Genomic DNA, 16267 nt, shown 5'->3' with positions numbered 1-16267 from the left:
TCCTGGTGGGGCTTTAATGATTATATGATTTAACCTAATAAACCATCAATAAATCTACTTGAATCATCACATCTCGGCTGCTCACATGTGAAAGCAGTTTTAGGATTGGCCACAAGGCATTCTGGGAGCCTGTGCCTGAAGCAGAGGAGTGCAATGAAGGACGCAGCCAGCAGAAGGGAAGTTTTATTTCTTTTATTATTATTTTTTATTCCCCCCTCCCTTCAAAACCCCTATGCCCCCTCACTCCGTCCGCCCACCCCGCCACTCCTCCCAAACACGGGGCGCTACTTCTGTTGCCCAAAATATTTGGCAGAATTCTGACCAAATATGCAACATTAATCCAGAGAGACCTGGACATTGAAACCATAAACAAGCTGATGTTCTTTTTAAGTTTGGCTCCTCTTCACTGCAATTCAGGAAGTATTACAAAGGTCTTGGACTTTCTCCTGAAACTCCTCATGTAAAACAATTACTTCGGCCAATGGCATAATTTCCCTTAAAGACTACCATTTTGGGCATCGGTCCGGCACGATCGATCGGAGTGTAGTCTCTGTGGGGCTGCGCCAGAGTCTTTAATGCATATTATCTGCATTTGTGATCCACTATTGGTTTGTATATGCCACTGACTGTATCCAATTTTCTTGAGGCATCATTTAAGATAATTCAGGGAAGCATTGACAGCCTTTCTATCCCCGAAACCCCTCCAACTTGCAGCCTGTTTTATGAAATCTATGACACGCGCAGCAAAGTTGCTGGAGGCTGTCTCAGCTAAATGCACTCTAATCTCACCACAAGGAAGCCAATTACAGTTTAGTAACCAGGGAGAACCAATTAGGAGCAAGTTAAGCTAATGATCAGAGCTGATCATTGCAGATGAAATTCCCTATCAATCAACAGGACCTAAGTCAGACCAATGACAACCTTGCACAGGGCTTTAAGTGGGATGAAAAAACGGGGGGGGGGGGTCTCTCAAAGGGGCGTGGCCAGTGTAATTAGGGGTGTGGCTTTCCAATACTCATGCTAAAAATCTGTGTTTAGCATAGTGTGCTGCCCGACTTGTATTTTGCTGTTTCTGTTATTGCATCCAGATATGTGACACAACAAGTAACATCATAACCACAACAAGTAAGGACAATTGGCGTTGTCAATGGTTATTAGTTGCATAAGATAAATAAGCTGCAACTATGGCTTGTTACATGTAATATTGAAAAAGCTTCCAATTAAAGCCCTGGTGACCCTACCACAATGTTGCTGCTCTTGCATTTCAGAATGAGAAGGGAAATCCAGAAAGAAAAAGACTCTTTAAAGGATTTCCCTTCCCCCACAATGCTCACCTGGCATAACGTCTCCACTAGTGAGAAGTGAGCTGTGTGAGCAGCGCACATTGATGTGCTTGCTGTCTCGAAACATGTCTCTATCGGGCTGTTTTGCGCCCTGGAACTATTTTTCAGTCCAGAAAACAGCCCAATAGAGACCCGTTTTGAGGCCCCCTTTAAAAAACAGCCGGTGCTCAGACCCCTTTAGACCTGGCCCACTTAAAGCCCTGACCTTGCATCGGATTTCTCTGTCTAGTAAAAGTCCTAGCCACTCCCGATGCTAGCTGATGAAGTTCCTAGATAGTGTGAGGCTCAGAAAGAAGCAACTATTCCATACTTTGTAAAGCTAAGCATAAGGTTATCTAATGGAAAACTAGCACCTTGTGGACTTTCAGCCACTAGTATTGTTCTGCCCTCAGCTGGTGGATTCGAGACAGGAGAGTAGTGTGGTCCACAGAAATGCACAACTCCAGGGCACTACCACTGTGTAAGTTTCTTCGCACTGCACTGTTAGAATCGTTTGGCGGTGCCACTTTTTTCTAGCTAAGCTAATTTTATGTAAGTTGTTGGAGAAGTTTAATGGTCCCCTGAGTTACCACTTCTACTTCCCATGATAACTCTCCTACATATAGATGATTCTGATTAATGAGAATATCATTGAAAATCAACTCATTTTACGTTTTAACTAAGACCCTCTTTTAATCGTTTTTTTTAATGTTGTATTCTTTGTAATTATTTTAATTAACTGTACAATAATTGGTTTTAGTTTACCTTATTTAATGCACCCATCCCTGTGTGCTCCTCGGGATATTGTTGCCCTGGTCTGGGGGTAGCTAGCCCATGCTAATAGCCAGCCCTGTCCCACAGGCTAAACAGAGAGACCTCCCCCATTACAACTACTGGGAGTGCGGGGGGAAGGGGGGGATTACATTAAATATATAAATAAAATAAAATGTTGCTTACCATGCAGCAGTCGTCCTCTCACTCCGGTCCTCTTCTCTGTGAAGTCAGTGTCCCACCCAACTCCCTTAACCAATCATGGTGCTTCTCTCGTGCTGTTAACCAGCTTGAGAGAAGGATGTACCATGTTACAACGCATACCGTTACAACTACCTACTATTACAACGCGACCATTACAACGCATACCATTACAACGCATAGCGCTTTGAGGTGCTGGATAGTGGTAAGTATAATTTACTATTCTAACTCCAGTCCCCGTGGACCCTAGGGAAGGTGTTGGATAGTAAATTATACTTATTCCCTATCCTAGAGCGCCCCCCAACGCAATGCGTTGTAATGGTATGCGTTGTAAAAGTCGCGTTGTAATGGTAGTGCGTTGTAACAAATGCGTTGTAACAGGTGTATACCTGAGAGAAGTGCCAGGATTGGTGGGAGAGGCCTCTATCCTCCTGAGGGGCGCACAGGAGGCCAGCACTTGCTTCCAACCTAGCAGTCTTAAGACAGCTGGGTTGAGCGGTTTAAAGTGCGAAAGCCTGGCTGGCCCTCGCAAGATGGTGTGCCAAAGGACATGCACACTTTAAACTGTGCACAGACAGCCCTCAGCCCACCACTCCTCCTTGCTGCCACATAGCAGGCCGGCCCTATCCTGACACTCGGTTTGGGACAGGGTTACTAAAAATAAAATATTAGTGAATTAACTTCATTACCATTTAATTTTTCATCTCTGGGTACAATTTAATGGGGGTGACGCTTCTTCACTACAATCGAGGAACCACCCTGGTGTAAAAGCCAGAGTTGGATACTTTGGAGCTCAGGAACCAGGTTTGAGGCTCGGGTGTAACGGCCAAAGTTGCATGCTTTAAAGCTGGGGTACCAGGTTTGAGCCTCGGCTTCAGCTCAACATCCTGTGATTCTGGGCAAATAACTTTATCTCCCCATGCCTACCAAAAACAAATGTGTCTGGCCTGTGTAACTTAACTGGTGCTCATGTAAAGCGATACAATACCTTCGGGTCGAGTTCACGCTGTGTAAAACTGTAAAACAAAACAAAAAACAGTTGCCTAGGGCATGGTCAGTGACTAGCTACCGCCCCCTCCCTGTTGAACCACACCAACCCTGAACACATAGACATGAAACATAATTGTCTTTGGAAGGCGGGGGATCTAGTGACCCCCCGGCCGTATTTATTAAGATACAAAAACAATAAAATTCTTAAAACTAAAGATGAACATTTATGTAAAATACAGCAGGACATTAGATACAATATTGTCAACAGGTATGATTGGCTAACCTTAACAAAATTCTAATACAGCTTGTTTCCTAACCGAATCTAACATCCTCATCTGAATTTTGCATACTAACATTTCTGGCCATATGGCAAGGTCGCTAACCGTTGTCAGGTCCTACTAGCTACGCCCTTACCGCAGGTGCGCATGTGCTGCCGAGCCCGTTTATTACTCGGTCCACGGCGTGAACTCCATTTACCCAATAAAGGAGGGCCCTTACACTCGCGCCATTTGCTGACGTCATGAGTACGCGCCGGGTGGCTACCAGCCTAGGAAAGCGTGACTCCCCTCCCCGCGGCCCTTTGAAGCACCAGTTATCCCTGCCCCTGAAGTTCTAGGAGGGGCCGATGACCCCTCCCCCTGGGCGGGCACCACCGAGGATGATGCCGCCCCCTCAGACCTTAAAATAGCTGCTCACTGGTCATGACCTTACCGCATGACCAAATCCTAATAAATACGACGACCTGTGGAGAAAAAGAACTAAAGGACAACTACTCTATACTAAATCAACATGTCATCACAACCATCACACATTGTAAAACGGGAAAAAAGGCCTACACAAACATGCAGTACAGAAATTACACTTCAAACCACTTTCTTGTAAACGGGAAAAAGGCCTAAAGAAACCATCACAAGCACCCCGCAGTGGAGATGATTTCCTCAATAAGAATGCGCCTACCTAGCTTGGCCAAATCGTCCACTGACGGGGGGGGGTGGGTTGTTGGGAGAGTTGATCGCGGAAATAATCCCGAAACTGACTGAGGCGTAGGCTCCCCCTCCCAAAGAAGGAGACGGAAAACCCCTTCTGCTCTGCCCTCTTCCTACTTTCACCTGAAAGAAAAACATGTTTGGCGCGCCTCACATATGAGTGGCCCACAATCCAAATTACCAATGTCCGTTGATCGTCTTACTGCTTTCGTTGAGCTGTTGTAGCCGGTTGACGCCCCGCGGCGAGTTCCTCCCCTGCGTGACAGGTTTGAGAAACTGCAAAAAAACAGAAAACACCATACGTGATTCACATTGCTATGTTACAACATGTCAATACGCACATATCACTTGTAACATTCCAATGACCATCTCCCAATCCTCTTCACTTTATCAGCTGTAGGCATGGGCGGATTTTGCGGATCCACGATCCGCGGATTTTGCGGATTTGCGGATTGTGGATCCGCAAAATCCGCGGATTTTGCGGATTTGCGGATCCGCGGATTTGGGGCGGGGGCGGGGCTTCCATGCGAGTGCACATGCCTCTTGTGAGGCCTCTATCCAGCATCACAGCTGATTTTCCACGGTAGAGTTGGGAAGAAGGCACACCTGTCCAGCCTCGACGACGCTCACAATTGTTTTTGGGCTAATGAATGAGTCACTGAATTTGAGCATCAACTAGTTCGAGCGACCATGTGTGTGTTACTATGCAATCGCCCCGACGGGCGCAGGGGTCCCTTGAGTGAGCTGTCCATCATAGTGGGTGAATGGCGGGAAGACGGTGCAAACCGCGAGTGTGTGGGCGGGGCCAAACGGGCAGGGTTACCATGCGAGTTCACAGTTACACATGCTTCTTGTGTGTATTAAAGGTCTGATAAAGATCAGTTCAGCAGAAGAAGAGAAAGAAACCCCTGGTCACAAGAACAGCACGGGTATTGTGCTCGTGAAAGTCAAGGATGCAAAGGCCTCTATCCAGCATCGCAGCTGATTTCCCACGGTAGAGTTGGGAAGAAGGCACACCTGTCCAGCCTCGACGACGCTCACAATTGTTTTTGGGCTTATGAATGAGTCACTGAATTTGAGCATCAACTAGTTCGAGCGACCATGTGTGTGTTACTATGCAATCGCGCCGACGGGCGCAGGGGTCCCTTGAGTGAGCTGTCCATCATAGTGGGTGAATGGCGGGTAGACGGTGCAAACCGCGAGTGTGTGGGTGGGGCCAAACGGGCAGGGTTACCATGCGAGTTCACAGTTACACATGCTTCTTGTGTGTATTAAAGGTCTGAGAAAGATCAGTTCAGCAGATGAAGAGAAATAAGCTCCTGGTCACAGAAACAGCACGGGTATTGCGCTCGTGAAAGTCAAGGATGCAAAAGCCTCTATCCAGCATCACAGCTGATTTTCCACGGTAGATTTGTGAAGAAGGCACACCTGCCTTGACGACGCTCACGATTAGGGCATGTTGTAACTATTTTAGGATGGCGCCGGCAAGCTGCCAGCGCCCTCCTAAAATACTTACTGAATTAGCTTCAACAGGAAGCTCTAATAGATAAAATAAAGCAGGTGCGAGCACCTGCTTTATTTTATCTATTAGAGCTTCCTGTTGAAGCTAACTTAGTAACTATTTTAGGATGGCGCTGGCAGCTTGCCGGCGCCATCCTAAAATAGTTACAAGTTGACAGGCCAGCCAGGCTTCAACTTTTGCCCCCGGAATCTGCCGCTCGCGGATTTGCGAATTCGCGGTAAATTCGTGGGAGTTCGCGGATCGCAAATTTACAGAAAATTCGCAAAATCTGCGAGCGGAACGGATTTTGCCCTCATACTTAATCAGCTGGCAGTCCCCTTAGAACCGCCTCAGTTGCCGCACCAATCCAAAAGGAGTGCGTCCCAAATTCCCTGGGATCAAGGCCTGCCCTATTGATTGTCAACTCTAGGACTTTCCTAAACTGATACCTGGTCAGTGGAGTACCATCGGCGTGGCACAATAGTGCGCCCCCCACCGCACCCTCCCGCTGCCTATTGAAGACCTCCACGTGGGAGACCGGGCAGCACGGATTGGCCTGGCCAAGGTGGAGCACTATGGTATCACCCCGTGCCTCCTGGTCAGTCTTAGATCTTAAAATTGTGACCCACATCGTGTCCTCACTTATCCTCATGCAAGTACATTGAAGGCTGCCCTGCTTGTCTCCTTTCGAAGCTGCCACCAACTCGCCTATTCTCCGCGCCCCATAGAACGCCAGGGCAAACGCGGCTTTGAAGAGCAGCACTTTCCATGTTGAGGTACAGACCCCGTGAAGTGCTGACAACAAGGATGCCAGCCGCTCTAAGCCTATTGGCTTTCTTGTATCAACAGAGTGCCCCTGCATGCGGCACCAACCCCTCAAAGCCTTACTCACCACAAAATTATTCGTGGGATCCCTCACGCCCTTGGCCTGTGCAAAGAAAGAGACAGCCGCCCTATGCCTGCCCGCAGTCGCCACTGAGCGCCCTTCCCTGTGCATCATCTCCAGGTAAGCAGCAAAACTGTCCTCATGTGCCCACCTAATCTCCCACTCGTGCTCCAAGAAAGTACGGTAAGACAAGAACGCCCCTTCGTACGCTGTCCTGGTCCTGGGGGCTAAGCTAGCTGCCACGAGGTTCTGTAATCTGGGGCACCAATCTGCCAGAGTGCTGCTGGGAAATGCGCTGGCAAGGGATCTGCTGCCGGAAGATGGGCCCTGAATACCTGCATTTTGAAGCGAGAAAGGGCGTCAGCCGCATTATTGAGGACGCCTGGTGAATGCTTGGCCCTGAATATCACATTCCATTTTAAGCATTGCAGCACAATCTCCTTTACCAGGCGCAGTATGAATTTACACCGTGCTGCCTGCTGATTTATGCATTCCACCACGCTCATGTTGTCAGACCAGAATACCATTGATTGGTTAGATAGGTTTTCTGGCCAGACCATCAGTACTACCCATATTGGGAACAGTTCCTGGAAGCCGATGTTGGTGGTCAAACCACAGGTCCTCCATTCCTCGACCACCTCTGAGCGATCCATTTGGTCCCCAGAATGGCGCCAAAGCCCACACTACCAGCAGCGTCTGTCCATAGACCCAACTCTGCTGATGTGGTGGGGGGGCCGGACCACACTACCCTGCCATTAAAGTCCTCAAGGAATGCCATCCATATCCGCATATCCTGGCGAACCTCACATGACAGCCTAGTGCGGTGGTGCTTCTCCCGCAGTCCTCTCATGGCTTGAGCAATAGAGCATGAGAAAGGGCGTGCCATTGGAATGACACGCAGCGCAAAGATAAGTTGCCCCACCGTCTCCTGCAGTTGTTGTAAGGAGACCTTGTCTTTGAGTAGGCATTGTTGTAGTGCCGCCCTAAACCTAGAAACTTTGTCCCTGGGCAACCTGAAGCATCCCTCCACTGAGTCTATTTCAATGCCAAGAAATTCCAAACAAGTGGACGGGCCAACCGTCTTCCCTGGCGCCAACGGGACCCCGAAAGCCCGCATGAGCACGCAAAATTCCTGCAATGACCAGGCACACTCCTGAGTGCTCGCTGCACCAAGAAAAAGGAAACCGTCCAGGTAATGCATGACATGCTGTTGGCCCGTTGCCTGCCTCATGACCCATTCTAGAAAGGAGCTAAAAGTCTCAAAGTATTCACACGATATCGAGCAACCCATAGGCATGCATATGTCCATGTAAAATTTTCCTTCAAAAGTGAATCCCAGGAGGTGGTGATCTAATGGGTGGACTGGGAGGAGACGGAAAGCAGATTCGATGTCTGATTTTACAATTCCACAGCCTGGTCAAATGAAGCGTACTTCACTCTGAAAATACCATCATCAATTGCATCATTCAATGACCCCCCTCTAGGTGCCGACAGATTGTGAATCAGTCTGAACTCGCCCCTCTCCTTCTTGGGTACTACCCCCAGTGGTGAACACACAAAGTTGGGGACAGGGACCTCCTGAAAAGGGTCAGCTACGCTGCCCAAAGACAGTTCCTTCTTAATTTTAGCGGCAACCACTGCAGGGCTATGTTTCACTGACAGTTGGTTCCTGCAATGCGCACTGCCAGAGTAACCCCCTGCCGGGATCCTGAAACCCTGGGAGAACCCTTCCTGAAGTAGTTTAGCCGCTGCGTGGTCCTGGTATCTGTTCAGCCATGGGATCATTGCTAAGACGTCTATAGGAGTGTGACCAACCAAGCTCCCTACCCTACTCTGGTTTCCTTCTCCCTCTCTGACTTTGATTCCCATTTTTTGACCTGCAGGTTGATTCAGGGTGGGAGGGGTGACCGCAAATGGCGCAAGCATGTCTGAATCCACATGTGCCTGCCACCCTCGTGCATGTGCGCTTGTTGAAGTCCCAGCATACCCCCCTCCTATCGCCCTCCCCTACTCCTCCCCGGGAAGTCATTCCCCTGCGCTGACCGAAAGGGCTTCTGGGGTCTAGCAGAGAAAACCTTGACTGCACTGGTGGACGGAGCCAGAGCTGAATTGCCTGAGAACTGTGTGTGCCAAGATAGCGAGTCCACCCTGTCCCATGTCAATGATGAGTCAAATTCTTTGGACTTCCTGAAGTTTATATCGTACTCTTTCCAAGCATCCCCAGGATACTTCTCGCTCCAGCCTGCAATCCTGCTCTGGTAACATGCCATTGCTGCCTGCACATTAAGGGGGCACTCGGCCATGACAGTCATAAAAACAGAGAAAGCCCTGAACCAATTAATCAATGTTTGCTCTACTCTGAATTTAGACAACTGTGCTCTCCATTCACGAGGGTACATCCATTCTTTGTGGACCTTGGCATGCTCCATTTCCCTATTATCAAGCAACAAAGAGAAGATATAAATATATTTTCCCGCCCAAATCATTTCTTTTACAGCCTGTTAAACAAGCTGTCCCAAATCATCCCTCCTGGATGGTATTGAACCGTCACCCAAGAGAGGCAGAGCCACCTCCTTACCATTTCCGGACACTTGAGCCTGTTTGTGGAGAAGAAGAGGGCCCTGGAGCACTATCTGCAGCCTTTGCTGCTCTAATCCTTTCCACCAACTTCGCCGCCTCAGCGGAATGATCTGATGCTGTGGGCAACACACCCCCCATCTTCAACCAAGGCAACACTGCTGCTATCTGAGCTGCTAGCTCAGCAGGGACTGCAGCATCCGAATCTGGTACCAATACAGGCACCACTGCCCCCCCCGTGGGCGCGCCCTGCGGCACTGGTGGGTTAGGTAAAGGGGCGGCCGGCGCAGTAGTAGCTGGCACTGGGACTATAGGTGGGGGTGGCGCAGTAGGTGCTGGCACTGGGACTACAGGTGGAGGTAGCAGTGGGGCTGACGGGGCAGGCGCCACAGGAGGGGTCACCGGTGGCGTGGCAGGAGCCGGAGCCGCCGGGGCTGGCCCCGGGACTACAGGCACAGGTGCAGGTGGGCCTGACGGGGGCGTGGGTGCAGATGCGCCGCCCCTAGGTTTCTTGGCCTTGCCCCTCTTAGGCGAGGTAGCGAAATCCCCCCTTGGCAAGGGGGGCGTAATCTGATGCTTGGGCCTACCCTGTGGACCCGGCGGGCCATCCAACCTTTCCCCCAGCTCATCCACCTTCCGCAACCTTTTATCTATGGCGGACATCCTACGCATCATGGTCTGCATCATAAGTTCCATTCGGGAACTCTTACCACCCCTTGCTCCTGGCATTCTTGTCTCAACAGTTGTAGCTACACTCCTAATGTTCAGACGCAAGTGCACCAGTGCACAGTACCTTTACAAGATGGAGGATGTGGAAGAGGGGCCGTAAGCACCATGCAACTATGCCCGCAACACACCGGCTTACCCGATTGTCTGGGGTAAGTAAACTCTAACGTAGACTCACCCGGCGGCCACCAGAAGCAATGAAATGCAGGCCCCCCTCACTCCCCTTACCAGCGTCCGTCGCGCGTGACCAACTCCGGATCAGCCCTGCACGTCCGTCTAAGTGGCAGTGTTCCTCGCCAGCCGGTATGGCCACAAGTATGAAGCGGTCTACAAAGAAAACCACATTAATACCACAATATTGTCACAAGCAAAAGTACAACAGAACAGACTGAGCCTCCTACACCTTCTGTCCCACACCCTTGTTACATCCACCCAAATCCCTTCAATACTTTGCTACCACACTACGGATATAAAAGGACCCTTATCTGTTTGTGTATTAAATTCACAAATGACCTTATGTCTGATAACTCCTGATGCTATTACCACCAAAAGGGGCCTAATACCCAGGTCGAGAAACCACTAGAGCTTTACAGCGCTTAGAATTGCCTAGTTGCGTCTTTACGACGATGTCCTGCGGGGCCTCACGCCTCTCGCGTGAGAGGTAACACTGCGTAAGAGGTAACTTACTGTTGTCACGCCGGTGTACAAGCTAACGGGTCTCCGCCCCTCTCTCTTGCACCGCGCAGCCTCGTGTGCGCTTCTGAGCCTCCCCCAAACACCTCACTGTTATTTACAGCAGAACTCGCTCCCCGCCTATCCGGCTTTCAGTGCCTGCAAATCAGCCTCAGCGCGCCCCGCAGCGGGATCAGTGACCTCACGTTCTCCGATGTGCCTGTCCGTTTTCCGCTCGATTTCCCTGGCGATGGCACCTCCTACGGCGTGACTTGCAAGGGGAAAGAAAAACGATTGCCGGTCCCGCCTCTGGGCCGCCCAATGCTGTAGGCTAGCCACAGCACACGTCGCCGGCCTCCTGGATTCCAACCTGCGAACCTGCAGCAAAAGAAAGTAAGAGAAAATTAAGGAGCCCCGAGCGTGGGGCACGGCCAGTGTGGGGGAGCGTCCAGGAGAACAAGGGGGCTCCCTGGGCGCTCCCTCCTCCTTTATTGCAGGGACGCGGGGCACCCTGCCCATCCACCGCCCGCCCCCCCCGACCCGGAAGCCTAACCTATGCCTTCCGGGTCGGGGGTCAGGTGCCACCAATCGGTGGTGAGGAGCGCACCCCCGCGTCATCACTGATCGCCGGGAGGTCACACACCACCAAAGGGAGGCAGGGGGAGAGGGGCGGTCGCCGCACCGCCATGCGGGCGAGGGGGCCGAGGGCCCCCTCTTTTCATTCTGTTAATAGGGGCTGGTTTCAAATAGGGACAGGCATTACAGCATTATAGTAGGTGGAGCTTCACTTAATTGAAATGTTGATGCCTCGGGGAGTCCTGTGGGCTAACTCTAAAAGAGGAGTTGACAAATCGGCTATTAAATCTGAAACTGGCTCTACAGGCGCTAAATTCAGACCTGTCCCGTTAGCCAAGAAATGATGACTCAGTTGCGTATTTGCTACCGAGATGTCCAATGGGATTACCCTTCCCTCAACAATGCCAAGAGGGAGCGGCTGATCCTGAAATACAAGAACAACATTTATGTAGGTGTCGGGAACATTTCGCCAGAAGGAAAAAATCATTTTCCAATACATATTTATTGCATTATGCTTATTGGTTGCTGCAAAGAACCTGAAAGTGAATAATTTTGTAAAAGAATAGCAGGCTGGGCAGAGCCGCCAATGTGTAGCAGCTGACAGTGTGTGACGATGTTGCCATTATATCTCTGACTCTGTGGTGGCGGTGCTGCGCTATTATTAGACAGTTTGGGGCAGATTTACAAGCCCCTTGCGCCCCTTTTGCATCACAAAAGTGGCAGCAGCGTCACTTTTGTGACGCAGCGGCAGCGCAAAAGATGCGCCATGGTGCGGGGTACTTACAAATGTGACGCATCTGGGAGATGCGTCACGTTGTAAGGCCCTGCACCAGAAGGAGGAGTTCCTGCGCGGGGGGGGGGCGTTCCGGCGCAGGAACGCCTCCTAAAAGTGGCTGAGTGAAATTTACAAGATTTCACTCAGTCACTTTTGGGCCCATGCTGCGTCAAAACCCTGCGCTTGCTTGAAGCAGGCGTAAGGATTGATGCAGCATTGTAAGAATAGGGCCCCCCAGAGCATTGCTGGAGCTGCATCGCACTTGCGGAGCAACTCCAGCAATGCGTTGCTTTTACGGCACAGATGAGTCACGCATCTGTGCCGTTTTTGCCCCATGGTGGGCCGCATTATAAATGCGGCGCATCTATGGTGGCGGAGGCATGGCGCACAATAACTGGTGCATCCCTGCTGATATGCAGGGATGCGCCAGTTATTGTAAATCTGCCCCTTTGAGGCAGTGCTATTCATTTATTGTGCGTCACGCATGCAACCAGACGTAATACTAGAGAAACTTTTTCAGCAAAGGTCACAATGGGCAGAAATTATTTTCTGCACCATTTTTGCATCTCCCGTGAGAAATAACTGAACATTTGGCTCCTGGCACAAATACACAGAAGATGACAATTCCAAAGATAACGCAAAAATATCTCTAATGTTTATACTTCATAAATCATTGTACTTGAAGGATACACTTTTAACCACGGAAATGTTCTTCATGAGTTGCTCACATTAAAAAAATGTCTAATGCGGTTTTCACCTATTTTTTTTTCTTATGCAGCAGGATAAGGGGTCAACTCAGGGGCTTATTTACAAGCCCCTTGCGCTGCAGGTGTGTCGCTTTTATTGGCGCACAGGTGGCGAAATGTGGTGGTCCATATTTACAAGGCCAAGCAAAGACACCGTCACCCTGCGTGGTTTTTCATGGTCTTGTAAATATGACCATTTTTCATGCATCACTTTATGTGAAAGGGGTGTTTCATGGGTGTTGCTTTTGGTGTTCTTACGCAGCACCCTTGGATTCTGCTGCTTTCCCAGATTTACAATGTTTCGTAAACCTGGGAATGCGTCAGAATCAAAGGCTCTCTTGGGGAGGCGTAAAGATGCTCAACAAGGAGAAATTGTTTTATTTCTCCTGCTTTTTAGGTTTCGCCTGGCGAACAGCTGCGCAGCAGCGTTTCGCGCAGGCGAAAACTTTTGTTTACTAGTATGGGCTTTGTCCCGCCTCTCTGTTCCATTAGCTAGCTCCATAAATGGAGGCTAGCCATTGGAAGAGAGAGGCGTCCGTCATTGTGCGAGGCGATTTGTGGGCGTTCCGTCAAATTTTTCTCATCCCGCCCCTTTGTGACGTCATTCCGGCGGTAGGCGGTTCTTTTTTTTTTTTTTTGGGACGGCATGTTTTGATCATTTCATCGTGGCTTCTCCGTGTACTGTTGTGTCTTCCCAGTACACCCCGTGTTTCTCTAGCTGTATTATTTTAGCTGTGTCTCCCGGTAAGCCCTATTGCTCCAAGCCAAGACCTGCAGTATTTCCGGTATCTGTGGCCTTGCAGCCGAGTTAGTTTAATGTTTGCTTCTGGCTCGCGCTGTCCGTGTCTGTTCCCGCCCCCCCTCCCGCTGTCCGTGTGTCTGTTCCCGCCCGCCCTCCCGTTATCTGTGTCTCGGCACCAGTGACGGTGAAAGTGATTGTTTCTGGAGCTCGGGTCAGATGTGGGGCGGCCGGGACCGGTAGGATGTGGGCGGCGGTTCAGTAAGGCCTTTGTGGCTTGTTTTTAAAATTATTGAATGCCCCCTTTGGGGCACAGCCAGCTTCCTCTTCGTATTTGCTAGGGCAGGGCCTGCCCCGTTTGTGATGTCAGGGGTATCCCTGGTGACATCACGAAAGGGGCGGGTCCTGAACTCGCAGTCACGACGAAGGAGCTCCCTGGTCCCCTGCAGCCGCCGCCATCGGAATCCACGTGGGATCCGTGGAAATGCCATTGTCTGCCCCCCAGAGCACAGCCATGGGTAAGCAGGCTCTGGGGGGGCTTCAATGTAAAAAACGGAGCCTCACATTACCCCCACAGAGCTCCGCAGGTAGCACAGCGGACTCCGGGAGTCTTCATTTTTGAAAACATCGGGTCCGTGAGCCATCACCCAGCAGATCATGCCGCACAATCCCTGGAGCCCCACAGGGCCCACAGCGGGCTCTGGGGGCTTTATTTTTATTATAAATAAAGGGGCTTCGATCTCCAAACAGCCACAAAAACCCAGAGCCTCTGAGCACCTTAAAACCACAGCATGCTCATGGGCCCTTTCGACCCCCATGCGACTGCACAAACCCCCAGGGCACCACACCTGGAAGCGCTCTCTGGGGGCCTGGTCAGCAGATAACAAGTGGCCGTGTGGGCGGTCAGAGACTCCAGGGGCTTGCTATCTGTAGGACGTGTTGTTCGAGGGTGTGGGCGGGGGCTCTCCGTGCCATGCTCGCCAGGAGGAGGGTGGGCGAACAGCTGTCCGCTCAGAGGGCTGAGTAGAAAAGCCCCGGGCAGACCCCATGCAGCGCCTAGCCCGGACCCTTCTGCACGTGCTGCTGACGCCGAGCGGCCTCCTACCGGGGGTGAGTGAGGTGCTATGTATGTGGAAGGGGTCGATGGCGTGTAGCACGGGGGTCTAGAATGCACAGTGGGGGAGGCAGGATTGGGTGAGTATGAACGAAGGACTGTGGTTATTATCAAGGTGCAAGTGTCTAGAAAGGGTCTGGTCACTTAAGTTGGGTGGGTGGCCTCGCATTCCCGGGGGATCTTGGGTCTTTTTCTCACGTAGGTAGTAGGTGTGGCGTAATGCAACGTTACGTGTTTGCAGTTTAAAAGGCGCGAACTCCTCAAAGGTATTGGATCGCTTTACATGACAACCAGTTACAGCCCATATATTTTTTTGTAAACTCTGGGACATTAAGTGATCTGCTCAGAATCACAGGATGTTGAGCTGATGCCGGGACTCAAACTCGGTTCCCCAGCTCCAAATTCGGCAACTCTGGCACCACAGTATCTCTCCTGAAATGTTTATTTTAGATTTGCGCTTTCCATTCTTCACATCCCTATCATCAGTACTCGTGTTAGTCAAGTTAGTTCAGTCCACTCAATTGAAGACACCTCTCGTCTCGGAATGCGTCATCTATTACACTACAAATCATAACATGGAAAGAAAGGGGTAGTCTGCGTTACAATGACGTGGCATACAAGAAGAGGGTGTACTGCTTCATCCACGTGGGGCGAGAGCATTGCTTTAAATGGGCAGGCACCTGTAATTCTTTCATTTGAAAGGAATGTCACTTCAACATCCTTTCGCAGGAGATTTTCAACTCTTTATATGGGAGAGTACAGGCACTTCTCAGTTTGAAGCAGGCACCCTGATAGTGGGAGTACCCGCACTTCTATATTCTCATTTAAAGCACTGGGAGAGAGCTGCTCGCTTTACAGCGACATGACAAATAGAAAGGGCATGTTTTGCTCCACCCTAAGATGCTACAACTGGGAGGCGAAGGGCGGGGCGTTCCTCTTTTCGTGGGCCGGTGGGGACTTTCCTGACTGATGTCATTTTACAGCTAGGTCGTCAGTAGTGATAAAAACACCTGTCACCAGGGGAATTTAAAGTATCTTCTTAACGCAGGGTGGGTGAGGTGTGCTTTTCATTGTGCGCTTATGCGCTTGTCAGCAAAGCAGGCTGGTAGAAAGAAATGACAACATTTATCACCGGTTGGGTGGGTGTGTGTGGCTCTGGGTGGGTGTGTGTGGCTCTGGGTGGGTGTGTGTGGCTCTGGGTGTGTGTGTGTGTGGCTCTGGGTGTGTGTGTGTGTGGCTCTGGGTGTGTGTGTGTGTGTGTGTGTGTGGCTCTGGGTGTGTGTGTGTGTGTGTGGATCTGGGTGTGTGTGTGGCTCTGGGTGTGTGTGTGGCTCTGGGTGTGTGTGTGTGGCTCTGTGTGTGTGTGGTGTGGCTCTGTGTGTGTGGCTCTGTGTGTGTGTGTGTGTGTGTGGCTCTGTGTGTGTGTGTGGCTCTGTGTGTGTGTGTGTGTGTGGCTCTGGGTGTGTGTGTGGCTCTGGGAGTGTGTGAGTGTGTGTGTGGCTCTGGGTGTGTGTGTGTGTGTGGCTCTGGGTGTGTGTGTGGCTCTGGGTGTGTGTCTGTGGCTCTGGGTGTTTGTGTGTGTGTGTGTGTGTGGCTCTGGGTGTGTGTGTGTGTGTGTGGCTCTGTGTGTGTGTGGCTCTGGGTGTGTGTGTGGCTCTGGGTGTGTGTGTGGGTTTGGGTGTGTC

Source organism: Lissotriton vulgaris, chromosome 5 (genome assembly GCF_964263255.1).
Source record: "Lissotriton vulgaris chromosome 5, aLisVul1.2, whole genome shotgun sequence".
Classification (NCBI taxonomy): domain Eukaryota; kingdom Metazoa; phylum Chordata; class Amphibia; order Caudata; family Salamandridae; genus Lissotriton; species Lissotriton vulgaris.
This window is presented reverse-complemented; position numbering follows the sequence as displayed.